Source organism: Streptopelia decaocto (genome assembly GCF_964273445.1).
Source record: "Streptopelia decaocto genome assembly, chromosome: 14".
Taxonomy (NCBI): Eukaryota; Metazoa; Chordata; class Aves; order Columbiformes; family Columbidae; genus Streptopelia; species Streptopelia decaocto.
The window spans coordinates 9,884,617-9,897,199 of NC_138669.1; the positions used below are offsets into that span (position 1 = coordinate 9,884,617).

Below are 12,583 nucleotides of genomic sequence, written 5' to 3' on the forward strand. Positions count from 1 at the left end.
CCTGTCAAAACTGTATTGTCACTGTTGACTCAAGTGCTCTCAGTCACTGAACACTTTTGTAGATAGACTTGAATAAATATCTCATAACTCTTCTACTTAAACAGTAAACAGCTATTTGCATATAAAAATCAGTATCTAATCATGCTTAACTAAAAAGCTACAGCAGAGAACTCAACCTGACAGAGCCATTCAAACTGACACCTTGGACATAAAACGTAAAATAAATAAATAAAACAAAGTGCTAATCCAAATACGTTAAATTACCTTTTAACGACAAGCAGAAGAGTAGGCTAGAAAACCACATGGAATCCTCTATATGAGCACTATTATTTGGGCAGGCACACTAAAACGCGTACCAGGCTGACGCAAGCTGGAGTGCAAACCATTGCCTCTGCTGGATTGCTCTTGTATTTTATGTCATAATCTGACAACTGTTATTTGAGATGCTAAACAGTGCAATCGTAAGACATGCACGATCAAACCTTTGGTACAACTAGGAATCGGCATCCTAAAGGTATTACTGGTATTGAGTCTGTGAACTGTACCTTAATTGTAATGCACTATGACAAATCTTTTACATGATTACTTTCTTGCTATACACAGCATAGAATTACTGCTTTTAGGTAAACCAAGTCAGCCATGAAACTACTAAAAACCTACCTAAGTTGCCTTTGTTAAACTATTTTTATAGAATACTTCCATTATTATAATTATTATTATTTATACCAACTGGTTTATTTATTTTGAAAACTAACATTTTTCAGCACAGTATCCCAGAGACATGAAACTACCAACATTATGGTTCCTTTTTATTTACCTTTCAAAAGGTAGCACTCACACTTTCAGTGTACAGACCACAGCTTGAAAACCCCGTTTACTGAGTTAATTAAGTACTCGCATTGCAAATGCTTTTTTTATCACTTTTTCCTTTGTATAATTGTTCACAACCAAAGTGAAACTGAAAGCACATTCACCAATCAAGAATGCAGAAGAACAGCGGGGAAAAAAAACAAACAAGTACTGCTTAACTACCAGGCAGACACAGACATCCTAGAGCAGCGGGAATGGTGGTTCTCACATGAAAGATTAATGCAACTTCTGGAAAAGATGGAGTGAAGGGAAATGCCACTGCTTATATTCTCCAACCTCTGGGGCAGGGTGAGGAAGGTCAGGGAAGCTTGATACAGAAACAAAATGATCAATAATCAGATGGAAATTCTTGGTTTCCCCAGACTTCTTTATGACCTACGGACCACCTTATTCCTAAAGGCCACCAGGCTTTTGCTCTGGGGGTCTGGCACTGTTGATGGGAACAAGGCAGTGAGCCAAGAAAGGCCAAAAGCACTGAACCAAGGAAAATAAATAAGACAGGAAAAGAGAGGAAAACCTGAGGCCTTTTCACCCTCTTCCTTCCCATCTTCAATGCTTTCCATTGCCCCAGGTCTTAAGAAACGCTCCAGCCCACAGTAGGTGCACAAATACTGTATTTTTCGGTTGCAAAAACATTGGCCACTTTCCTTTTTTTAAAAAAATGGAGTTCCTTTCTTGAAGTATGTAAATAATGGTATGAAAGCAGGAAATGTTTACCATTGACACTGCAAGCAAATTGTCTGCCTTCGTTTTTCCTCCAATTTTCAGCTGAGTCTTGAATTTAATGAACACGTATCCAGATTCTGCCCCATTGAGATCAAAGAGCAACCGATATACTTAAATTTAATTAAGACACCAATATTTGCAAAGGATTAAGTAAAGAAATAATATTTACTCATTTTGCTTTGTTTTGGAACACCATTAGAAAGACACAAGTTTAGAAAGTCTTCCAATTTTATTTATTTTTTTTTAGCCAACTGTAGTTACATTCTCTCCCCTAGAACACTTGCAGATAACAAATATCAGCTAAGTGCACATTGACCTGACTCTCCTGTATCATACAGTAAACTGCATTATTTTTATTATAGGTTTTGGTCAAACTTTCAGATTTGTACCTTGTCGCCAATCCTCACACAACCTGCAGCACCGCAAAGTGATAACGACCATGGAGCAATGTAAAACTCCAGCAACTAACAAACTGCTTGATAACCATCATCATCTTTACAACAAGAATACTCATAGTTCCTATTTCTGGTTTTGTTGCCATGGCCCTATAGCATGCCCAGTAAACAAGGAATCTTATTACACAGCAATGAATGTATCGTGTCATTTTGTGTTTTGTAATGTTTACTAAGCATGAATTTTCCATGCCAATGAGATACTTTATTCTTCTGGAAGTCAAAACGTTCATCCATCACCATCACTAATCCAACACCTTACATACAACTGTCATTTCCCTTCTAAAAAAAAAAAAGGTGAAATTCAGTTTATTCAGGACCTAATGAAGTGCAGTAAATAAAAGCTGAGCCTCAGCTCTGCTGTCCCTTTGCTCTGCCAGAACCGGCTTTGAGAAATCCCCGCTACGCTGCACCTCAATTTTCCAGAAGTATTAGAACTTTATTTCCCCCTACCATGAAGACTGAATAGTCACCTTAGAAACAGATTCTTGCCTTTTTTTTCTTCTTTTTTTTCCCTTTCCTGTTCCTGGGTGCTGGCACAATGGCCAAAACTATCAAAGCAAAAGCTGGGCTCCCAAAATGTGGATGGGGAACAGCACCGAGGGCACCAGGTTAGCCGGGTCCGGGACCCACGGATGCCTCTGCAGGGCTGTTCTGGATCGTTAAGACGCCGGGGGTTAATAAGGTCGCATGTTTAATCTTGTTTAAAACTTTTCTTAGGCTGTGTAGGGTAGGCCAAACAAAGCATTAAACTCTATTAGTTGAGGATTATAAGAAAAATCTCCAATCCCGCTGTTTTCAATATTTAAATGGGCCAAAGTAAAGCCGCATGTAGCTTTCAGGAAAACTAATAAAGTCTATTTTAGGTAGTATAAAAAAGTATGAGATTTTAATTCAAATAACATGAAATTTGAATAACATAAAAGGCCAGGAAAATAAACTATTCCTTGAAAACAAATTTAGTAAGTACTTCTCCACCTGTGGCTGAGCTTTACTATAAAAACAGCAACATTTTTACTCAGACTTTATAAAATCTTATGCAATGTACACACTACCAAGCAGATAACCAGAAAGCAAACTAAGTTAAATTTAATGTTAATTTCTGGTTTACCTTCCAGATAATATTAATAACCACTACTTTGAACTTGGAAAAAAAAAATTTAATGCTTCAAAAGAACATTCCAGTATTCACGTATTCATTCGAGTATTCAGCTCATCCAGTATAAACATCTCACAGGTAGAAAAGTAAAAAAAATTGCTGTGTTGAAATGAATAGTAAAAAGAAAACACGGTAAAGAATTCAAAAAAACAAACCCAACCAACCAACGGACCAACCAAAACACAATTTAAAAAATGAAGTGATAAATCCTGTGACCTCCTTATGCCATTAAGCTAAACTACTGAAAGCAAAGAAGTTTGAATTCCTTGGTCCCTCCTGACAGGTTATGAAGCCACGTGCCTCGTTCAAAGTTCTGCTTAATAGAGTTCAGACAAGACTGAAGAGAAAAATACAAAGAACTACCTGATTTTAAATCAGAATGTAGTCTATGACTTCCTTTTTCCAGAAAAAGACAGATTTTATGAACAGGAATGAGATTATACATTTCTTCGAACCCTACAAACCTATAACGAGATAGTTGGGAAAAAAATCTGAAACATGCGGAGTGCAAAGCAACAATTACTTTTTTCCTTTAGAAGGAGAGACAGTCATAATAATATTGTACTTAAGACATATCGATTATTTAACTTAGTGGGGAAACCCTAAACACATCTCCCCTAAATGTCCTGATTATGCAGGAAACTCCACAATTTAAACGTAAGAGTATTTTAGGAACCAAACATTAGACATGTCAGAAAGAACGCTGTGAAGAGGTGAATGAAATGCTGCGGGATGCATCATTTGAACGGAAGTAAAAAGACTTTGATCAGATAATATGCAACAGAAAAAGGCTTTTAATGAGGGCAAATGATGATTGCCAATTAATTTCACTATGAACACGGCCTAAAAAAGGAACATACCCTGGAACACAAATACTGACAATGTGACTACAAAATATTGCAACGTTCTTTGCGTATTGCTGATATAAATGCTAGTTCTCCTTTAGGAAAAAAAATGTCATTTTCTTTCTCAATTTGTCTTTCAACACATGAATTCATATGTGCAGCCTTAGTATAATAAACAATGGCTTGCAACTCAATAGTATATATACATTATTTCACTGCAAGTGAGCCTGCCTAGAATCCCGGAGGTGTGAGCAGCACAGCCAGGGTGCCCATGGACACGGGGACTCCTGCTCAAAATCACTGGCTTTGTGTTCTATAATCATCCCCCCAGCCATGCTAAAATGTTCTTTATTTATTATGTTCCCAGTTTTTTGTAGTTATCATCAGGATGTTGTTGCAAATAATAAAAAACAACCAGAAATTTTCTCTTTAAACTTTTATATCAAAATGTACATGCCTGGAGAGTACATATAGACCATCTCAATAGGGTATATTAAAACGTAACCACATAATGTTAATACAGAGCATTAGTCTTTGTCTTCTTTACAAGGCTATAGACAACGTGGCTTCTATCACCCTCAGTGACTGGTAGAGAGCATAAAACACCTTTAATTCTGAAGCACTGTCAAACTTCACTCAGTCTTGAACGTGCTGACATAACAACTTTATTTAAAGAAAAGCTTCCCTTGTTCATGCAAAGCGCTGCCGCTTCAGTGAATCACTTTGCAAATACAACAGAGAGAACAAAAATCTTACAAAACAACTCATTTCCCTCTGGCTTTTTAAAGCAGAAAACAACCTTGTGGTGTCTCAACGCACACGCACCTCGGTTTGCTTTCTTGCATTCTGCTCACCTTCAAAGCCCAGCACAATTACACACTGAAAGCAAACGACAAGTTAAAAATACCAGTTTCATTTTGAAAACACAATTTCAGTGCACTCTACAGGCACGTGTGCTTTAAACAGCTGTTCATCTAAATATGCTGTCTTTGATGTAGTGAAACATGCTCACGGATTTCACAAATATTCCATAAAATCTGCATTAAAATGTTTACTGCACCTTATGGGAAGTTAACAAAAAGGAAAATAGCTCTACCTGCCAATCTGCCTCATCAAAACAGAGCAGTATAGTCAAGATCTTCAGACACAAGACTACAAGCAAGAAAACTCAATGATTTTGCTACCAATCCACATTACAAAAATTCTGCGGTAATTACTATTCAACAACAGCAACCTGCGTTATTTCTAACAGAATAACACTGCAATTATCTAAGTATGTAACAGCTAGAATGGCAAACAGGGCAGAGGCCAAGTTAGAGGCACTTGAAAACGGGGGAAAATAGGTGTCTAGAGTATTCAGAGTGAAGCTGAAATAATTCATCTTAGACCTATGACAAAGTACCAGTTTCACAGACAAAACTGCTAAAACACAATAGCAAAAACCACTGAATATTTTTTGCAAATCAAACTCTTCATTGGTATCACACCACAGAGATACCTCAGTAATTCTGTCAGCTTCAAAAGCTGAGCCCACGTGGTCCCAGCTGCGGCACAGTAACTGTCTGGCTTTGGCCAGGAAATCTCATTTAGTTGGGTGCTCAACTGCAGCAGAATTGAAAGAAATTTTCTAACCACATTAATACTCTGTTCCTGATAACTCTGTCACCTTGTAAGATGAAATGAAGCTACCCAAAGGCACAGCTAGCTCACAAAATGTCATCTATGGCACCCTACACAGTCCATGCTGGTGATGCTGGCCATGGCCATATGGAGCATCTCACTGCTGCTGCATGCAGAAGTGCGGTTTCCCCTCCCTGGTACTGTGCTCTTCCTCTTACACCACCTTGTCCCCACAATGTCTACCTCACTTTGAAGATTCTTGGGTTTATTTCTTTGTGATTCTGGGTAACAACAAACTGTAACCATGCAGCTACCAAAGATGATTTACTGTTAGAAGAAATAATAATAATATTGGAGAAAAACATTCTAAAACTGCTTTACCATTGGCATTTTCTTTAATACTTTATGATATTTACCCATATGAGTTACATGCATGTCTTAATATGTGGTCATAAATAGATGAATATATGATAAGAAATATAAGCATATAGAGATACCTTCTATTTACGGAACGACAGAATCATTCTCTAAGTTAAAAGGCAAGAAATACGAATTACTGAAGCACTGATAAAAAGCGTATCACAATTGTCACAATAAAAGTTACTGTCAAAAAATAAACTTTAAGATGTAGAAATGTGAAAGTAGAGGTGATGTTTCTGATCATTATTTTCACTAGAGTGTTAGGGGCCAGGGGTGTGACTTGTTTTTTATCTTAGGGAACAGTACCATGATAAAATTACTACAAAACTCTAAAAAAAAGGCATCCCTAAATACAAACTCATTTAACCCAAGGTTTAGGTTTATTTGGTGATGTCCCAGGTGCAAAGGTTAAACGGTTTGTTAATCTGGCTATGCGATGTGAAGCCTGGAGAGCTGCGGGGCAGGACCAGCCTGGGCACAGGGGATGCGGCACAGAGATGCTGTTCTGGCTCTAAGCCACCCTGGGGCTCCCCTTCAGTTTTGCAAATTCCTGTGTAAAACCAGTTTAACTGGTTTACAGTCCCTTTATACCTGTAAGTGGCACAAAGAGACCATCACAGACCCAATATGAAGCAGCATAATTCTGCTTATGTTATTCCATTTACCTCAACTAATTAACTAGCAATAGTTTAGGTAAAGAATTAAAATAAGTGCTCACAAAGAGCTCTGTGATGTAGGAGGTTGACAAAGAACCTGTAACTCATACTGTGCAATTAAACACCTTTGTGAACTGCAGACTTGGTCTCTGGTTCTTCAGGCACACAGATGGGGGATAACACACTAGTTTCATTTTCTTGCTCTCAATACAGGTAATTAAGCATATTACAATAAAAGGAGCCTTCAAAAGTGTAGTATTCTCTCTAGGTACTCAATACAATAATTAACAAGGCTAGAGTCTTCTGAGCACACTTAGCAGTTCTTTTCTGGTACGGAAGGACACTGCTCAGCATCAGGAGGATTCGAGTCAGACTTGCTGAATCATCTTGCCTTGGACAATTCACTATTTTGAGATAACCATTCCAAACTGCTGTCAGGAAGCACAAAGACATTTTCATTTTTTATTTATTTTAGCACTGTGAATGTGGTCATTGCTAAGACAGAAAAAAGGAGAAATGTACACTGATCACCATGTTTTTTAAAACGTTTACGTCCAAGCGAGCAATAGCACTGAAATGCAGCACACAACACCTCTCAGGACATCCTCCCCACTCACTGAAACTGTCGGCTTGTCCAGCCATCCTCACAGCAGATCCAAGCTCCTACAGTCTCCGGAGTCACCTGGTCAGATATATTGATCTCTCCATGTCCGGAAAAAATACTGATGTGTGAGTACACACTGACCAGACACAGCAGCACACACGGATCAACAGCACCCGCTGTTAGAACCTGGGTATTTGCTGTGCTGCCCCTCACCTCATCCTTGGTACCACAGAGACTTTGCTTTAACATCTGCACAGGTGATGGCAGCGTTACTGGGGTCTTGTTCTCACCTTAGTTTTCAGGCACTTTCAAAGCACTTATGCCTAAACTTTGAAGCACCAATTTGATGAGCACCCTCTGAGTTTCATTTGCTCTGACACTATTTTGTGAATGTCTATATTCTAGTAAGTTCTTTGGCCAGGATTGGCCATGAAGCTTTCCAAAGAGGGCAATCATGTCCCAGCACTCTTCAGGGGTTCGTGTGCAAGAATGAGAGGAATAGCTCCTATAATGAACAATGACCTCACTGCTACTGAAAACTAAAAAAGTACACAGCTGGCTAAGTGCCAATGTTAAATGGAAAGAAGCCCTAAAATAAAAATGGCTGGAACACGGGATGCCAAGTAAGTGCGCACACAGATCAGCCCGAGCGGCATACAACGTGGTAGGGGAGGCAGCAATGAGACAGGGAGAAGATGGTCAGTCTGAAAAATCTCTTGCTTTTTTTTAATGATTATCTACATTATCACCTGAAACACTTCTGCTGTGTGACATTGTAGATGGGTGATCTGGAAGGTGCCTTTAACATGACAAACCCCAAAGTTTTTAATTCCAAACTCTGTGGGTTAGCAGGTAAGACACAGATTTCAAAAGGAGACAACAGCACAAAAGAAAAAAGGGGAAGGATCGAATTTATACAGTGTGGTGTCTTACCAGAAACAAGGTAAATTCTGCAAAACATGATTCTACAAGCATTCACTCTAACTTTTTTCTGAACTACCTACTTTTATTCCCGCTCCGTCTTTCCAATGTCTTCATTTAGTATGATTAAAGGCCATTAAAAATGCAAAGAGCTTTGAATGTGATAGCAGAGCTTTCCAATTTCACCACGAGGACAACTGAAACAGCTACTTTCTTCTGTTGTTGGAAAAAGATTTTGTGCAATCAGGGTTGGCTAACATAACATGTGAAAAATTACTGCAATATTCATGCTCATGAAGATTCTAATTTAAGTGCCATTTGATCACAGAAATTCTTACAGATACATGGAATCAGGGCACACAGAAGCGTCACTGGATCGCCTGATCAGGAAGATTTCCTCCGTTGTTTCCAAGGATGAAGAGCTGTCAGGTACACACAACTTCAGTTATAAACCTTAAAGAATTGCCCAAATGCTGACAAACTCAGCACTGTCAGCAGAAACTACAACAATCCCTGCTGATTTTAGCTTTTGGAAAGTTCACGTGCAGAGTCATTCTTAACAGCGTGCTGTCGCACTGAAATGGTGATTTCCATTATACACTTCATTAAAATCCAGATTTCAATAGAAAGTTAGTTTTGTGAAAAACCTTACAGATGTCATGTTTCCATGTAAACAACTAGCACAACATTCCCCCTGAAATCTCCAGGAAAACAAAAAAAATCTTGTGAAATTTGTCAAACACTGTTAGATTTCAAGAGTTGTAGTTGTGTATTTATACTTCCAGGCAGCATACGAATTTACTATGACTGTGTATGTAAAGTGCATTTTTAGGACACAGAGTAATTAGATGTTGGAAGGAGCAAATCTGAAAATCCGTCCCTTAAAATGCAGGCTGGTGCACCGGGAGGCAGGTGTAACACAGCCCGTAACAAAGCAAGGTGCTGACAACTTTGGCTCTAATCCATCAAAGCACTTAAGCACATGTTTAATTTTAAGCACATGAGTAATTCTATCAACTTCAATAGGGCTACTCGTGGTTTAAGTACTGTGATGGATGGGGGCCAGAGTGTGCAGAACCTTTAAGAATGCTGCATGGCCTATGTTATATGAAGAAAAAATGGCATTCTTCCACTGAACAATTAAGTTACAAAAGCTTTGGAAGCAAAATTTACCATGAGTTGAACACAGCTCTCCTTATGTAAACACACAGAGATGCGAAGATACAACACGATGCAAGTTCTCATGTGCAAGATGTTGTTGTATCTTTAGTTTGCCCTTCTTCTTCCTCTGACATCTGTGCTACGGCTATATGTCACCTATGCCCATAACACCTTGCTTCGAAAGGAAGGATCACAGTTAAGCAGTCTTACGCAGAAAAGACCCAAAACTTAGCTACTATTTACACTTCTTAAATAAGATGCTACTGTAATAAATGGAATTTGAAAACATTACTACTACAGCCTTTCAAATGTAAGCTTGCCAGTATAGAAACCAATGCAATATCATTTCAACTTAAACTGGCTTCAAAGTTCATTAACTCTTCCGTAACATCAATTATTTTGGATACTCAAAGCTGGTACGGTTGCCTCTTCCATACACATATAATGTGTGGCAAATTCAGATGTTTTTAAGTAAAAATATAATTTATTTAAAATATTTTATGCAGTCAATGTTAAGGATGTTAATAAAAGAAAAACACCTGCTCTGCACACTTCTAGTTGGGACAGTCTCTGCAGACCAGAGGGGACTGACTTGATCTCTAAACCACTCACCAGAAAATTCTGGATCTTGTTTTATCTGAATATGGCTCCAAAAATTGTTACCAAGTTTTAGAAAACAATTTTCTAAAAAAGGAAGAGAATGGAACAATTTGAAAAAATCCTTTACAGACATTTTCCAGGAGGTTGAAACAGCCTCACTAAATAGTAACACACAAGAGACATCTAGTTTTATCCCTGTACTCATAAGCTGGAAAAGCTCTGGAAAAATTTTGGTATATAGCCATATTGTCCCAAAGGTACTGTGAATTTTAACAGCTTCTAATGTGCTATCAAATAATATCTGCTTTGAAACAAACAATGGAGAAAAAATCAAAGTAAATTAAGTGACCCCTGTACCCAAGGACCAACTCCCTCCCCATACCAAAGGTACCGTTACAATTTCTGTCTGCTTACTACAAGTCCCCAGTCAACAGCAAATGCGTAATGGAAGCATATGGTTAACGGGGAAACAAATCTTTTCTGCCAAACATTGCAAGGATTCCAAACTTTTGCCTGGCTTTAGAGTGGAATAAAATTAAAGCTGATTATTATTTGTCTTCCCTACCATAAGCGTAGCATACGGTATAAAAACAGAGCATCTAGGTGAGCTGTTCTACTTTCCTCGTGGTGTAAGTTAGGGGGACTAAAAACTTATTTTCAAGAGTAGGGAAATCAAAGGCCATGCAAGACCACTCCTTGTAGGTCTGCCCCGTTCTAATGCTGTCTCAGACCTTTCCTTTAAAGTGTATTCCCTGATTGCTACCAGTATGAATTGGGTACAGTCCAGCTTTTGCCATGACTGCTCCTAACTGACTTGATCACTCCTTCATTTGTCAGCAAGTATGACTGAGAACAATTATGCGTTTAGGTTTGGGGTTTGCTGTTATTTTTCTTTCTTCTTTTACTTGTTGGTGATCACACAGCAAAGAGAATATGAAAATAAATACCTTTTTTGTGTATTATGTTTTTTGAGATATCTTCAGCAAGGGAATTATATACTGCTACCTATTAGACGGAATTTATAGAAAATGAAGTACACTGCTAAAGTACACTACTTTAAATTTCCCTTAAATGCAATTCAAAAAGAGAATGCTTTGAATCTATGTCACTGTAGAATCTCTAATTTTTTGCCAGAATTCTCAGCTTATTAAAGCAGTGTGTACAGTGTGGTACATCAACGTGTTCTGTAGGGCTACTACTGTTAAAGGTTTTAATAATAATTCTGACAATTTCTAACTATAAAAGCTTTTTCAGTTATGACAATGGAGTTGTTATTATTTTTGTATAACAAATGAAATTATCCGTGTATCTAGCACTTCTACTTCACCTATGTACACGTACCACAGCAGCACTGACTGAGAGCGCAAGTGTCTTATCCTTACAGATAAGGGAATGGAGACAAAGCGACTACGGCTCCAAAAGGCAATTCAGAATAACCATAACACAAGTAAGCTTTTCTCCAAAAAACATTCAGGACGTCAAAGCATCATATTAGACTCCTATATGCCAGAAACCAAAAAGCAAACCAACACAAAAAAACACCACCCACACCTCCAAAGAAACGACATGGTGTTACTCCCAGCGAATTCCTCAGCATCACACAACTCTCAACTAAGGTCATCTTATTTCAGGTTAATATGTCCAATGCCTTTAATACATTTTTCTAGTCTTTAAAATAAGAACCTCACTGTGTCCTCAAAGCTTCCAGTAACATATTAATTAATCAGGGCTCTGTTATTCTAGATTTAAAGAGAAACACAGTTTGATACTGTTACAAACTGGAATTCCAAGCAGTTTTTTCTTTATTCAGGGTGGTTTTACAGTATTTTTCTCAAAGCCTCAATCATTGTTAAATTATTTCTCCTTATATCTAGCACAAGTGTCAGTGAGCAGGTAGCCCTGAGCAGAGCAACTCCACCAACGTTCACCAGAAACAAACCACCCAAATCCGTTACCCCTCAACACCCAGGTTTATTCTTACAGCTCACACGAAGCTTCACACATTAACACCCAATCTCATGTTTGTAAAGGGCAGGCTTGTTACTGCCACAGTCATTGTTAATTTCTTGCTCATTTCTACACAACTATATCACAAGACAATGAGAATTAAACCAAGCAAAATTCAGTTTGATTTATTTCCATCAAAAGAGCATTAGTATAACAAAATCAAAACTCCCGCATATACAGTTCCAAGCAACGTGACTGCATTGCTCTTTATATAGTATCTCCCACATCACTAATGTTACTACTGCGTTTTTACTGAGACGAGACTGTGCCAAGAGTCAATACTGCATGAGACATGGACTGCATTGCTTTCCAGAGCTGGGAAGTGCTCACACCAGCTACGACGTGCAATACAGCTGTGGGGACAATGCAACGCTGCTGTGGGGACCAAGCAAGTCTCACAATAGGGAATCCAGCAGAGAAAATCTGGTGCATGTCTTAGCATCGTTGCAAGAGAAAATTCAGCAGCAAGAAGCGCGTTAGCCTAAAGCAACACTTGCTGCTTCTTACACAAGGCCCCCCCACATTGCTGGGTGACATCCAGG

At 38.4% G+C, this 12,583-nt stretch overlaps 1 protein-coding gene across 2 annotated transcripts in view; it reads right to left on the reverse strand.

Annotated features, from left to right (window-relative positions):
• Window positions 1–12,583, reverse strand: part of GNAS (GNAS complex locus) — a 140,718-nt gene that overhangs the window by 51,322 nt on the left and 76,813 nt on the right. The gene's annotated exons all lie outside the window — the stretch shown is intronic.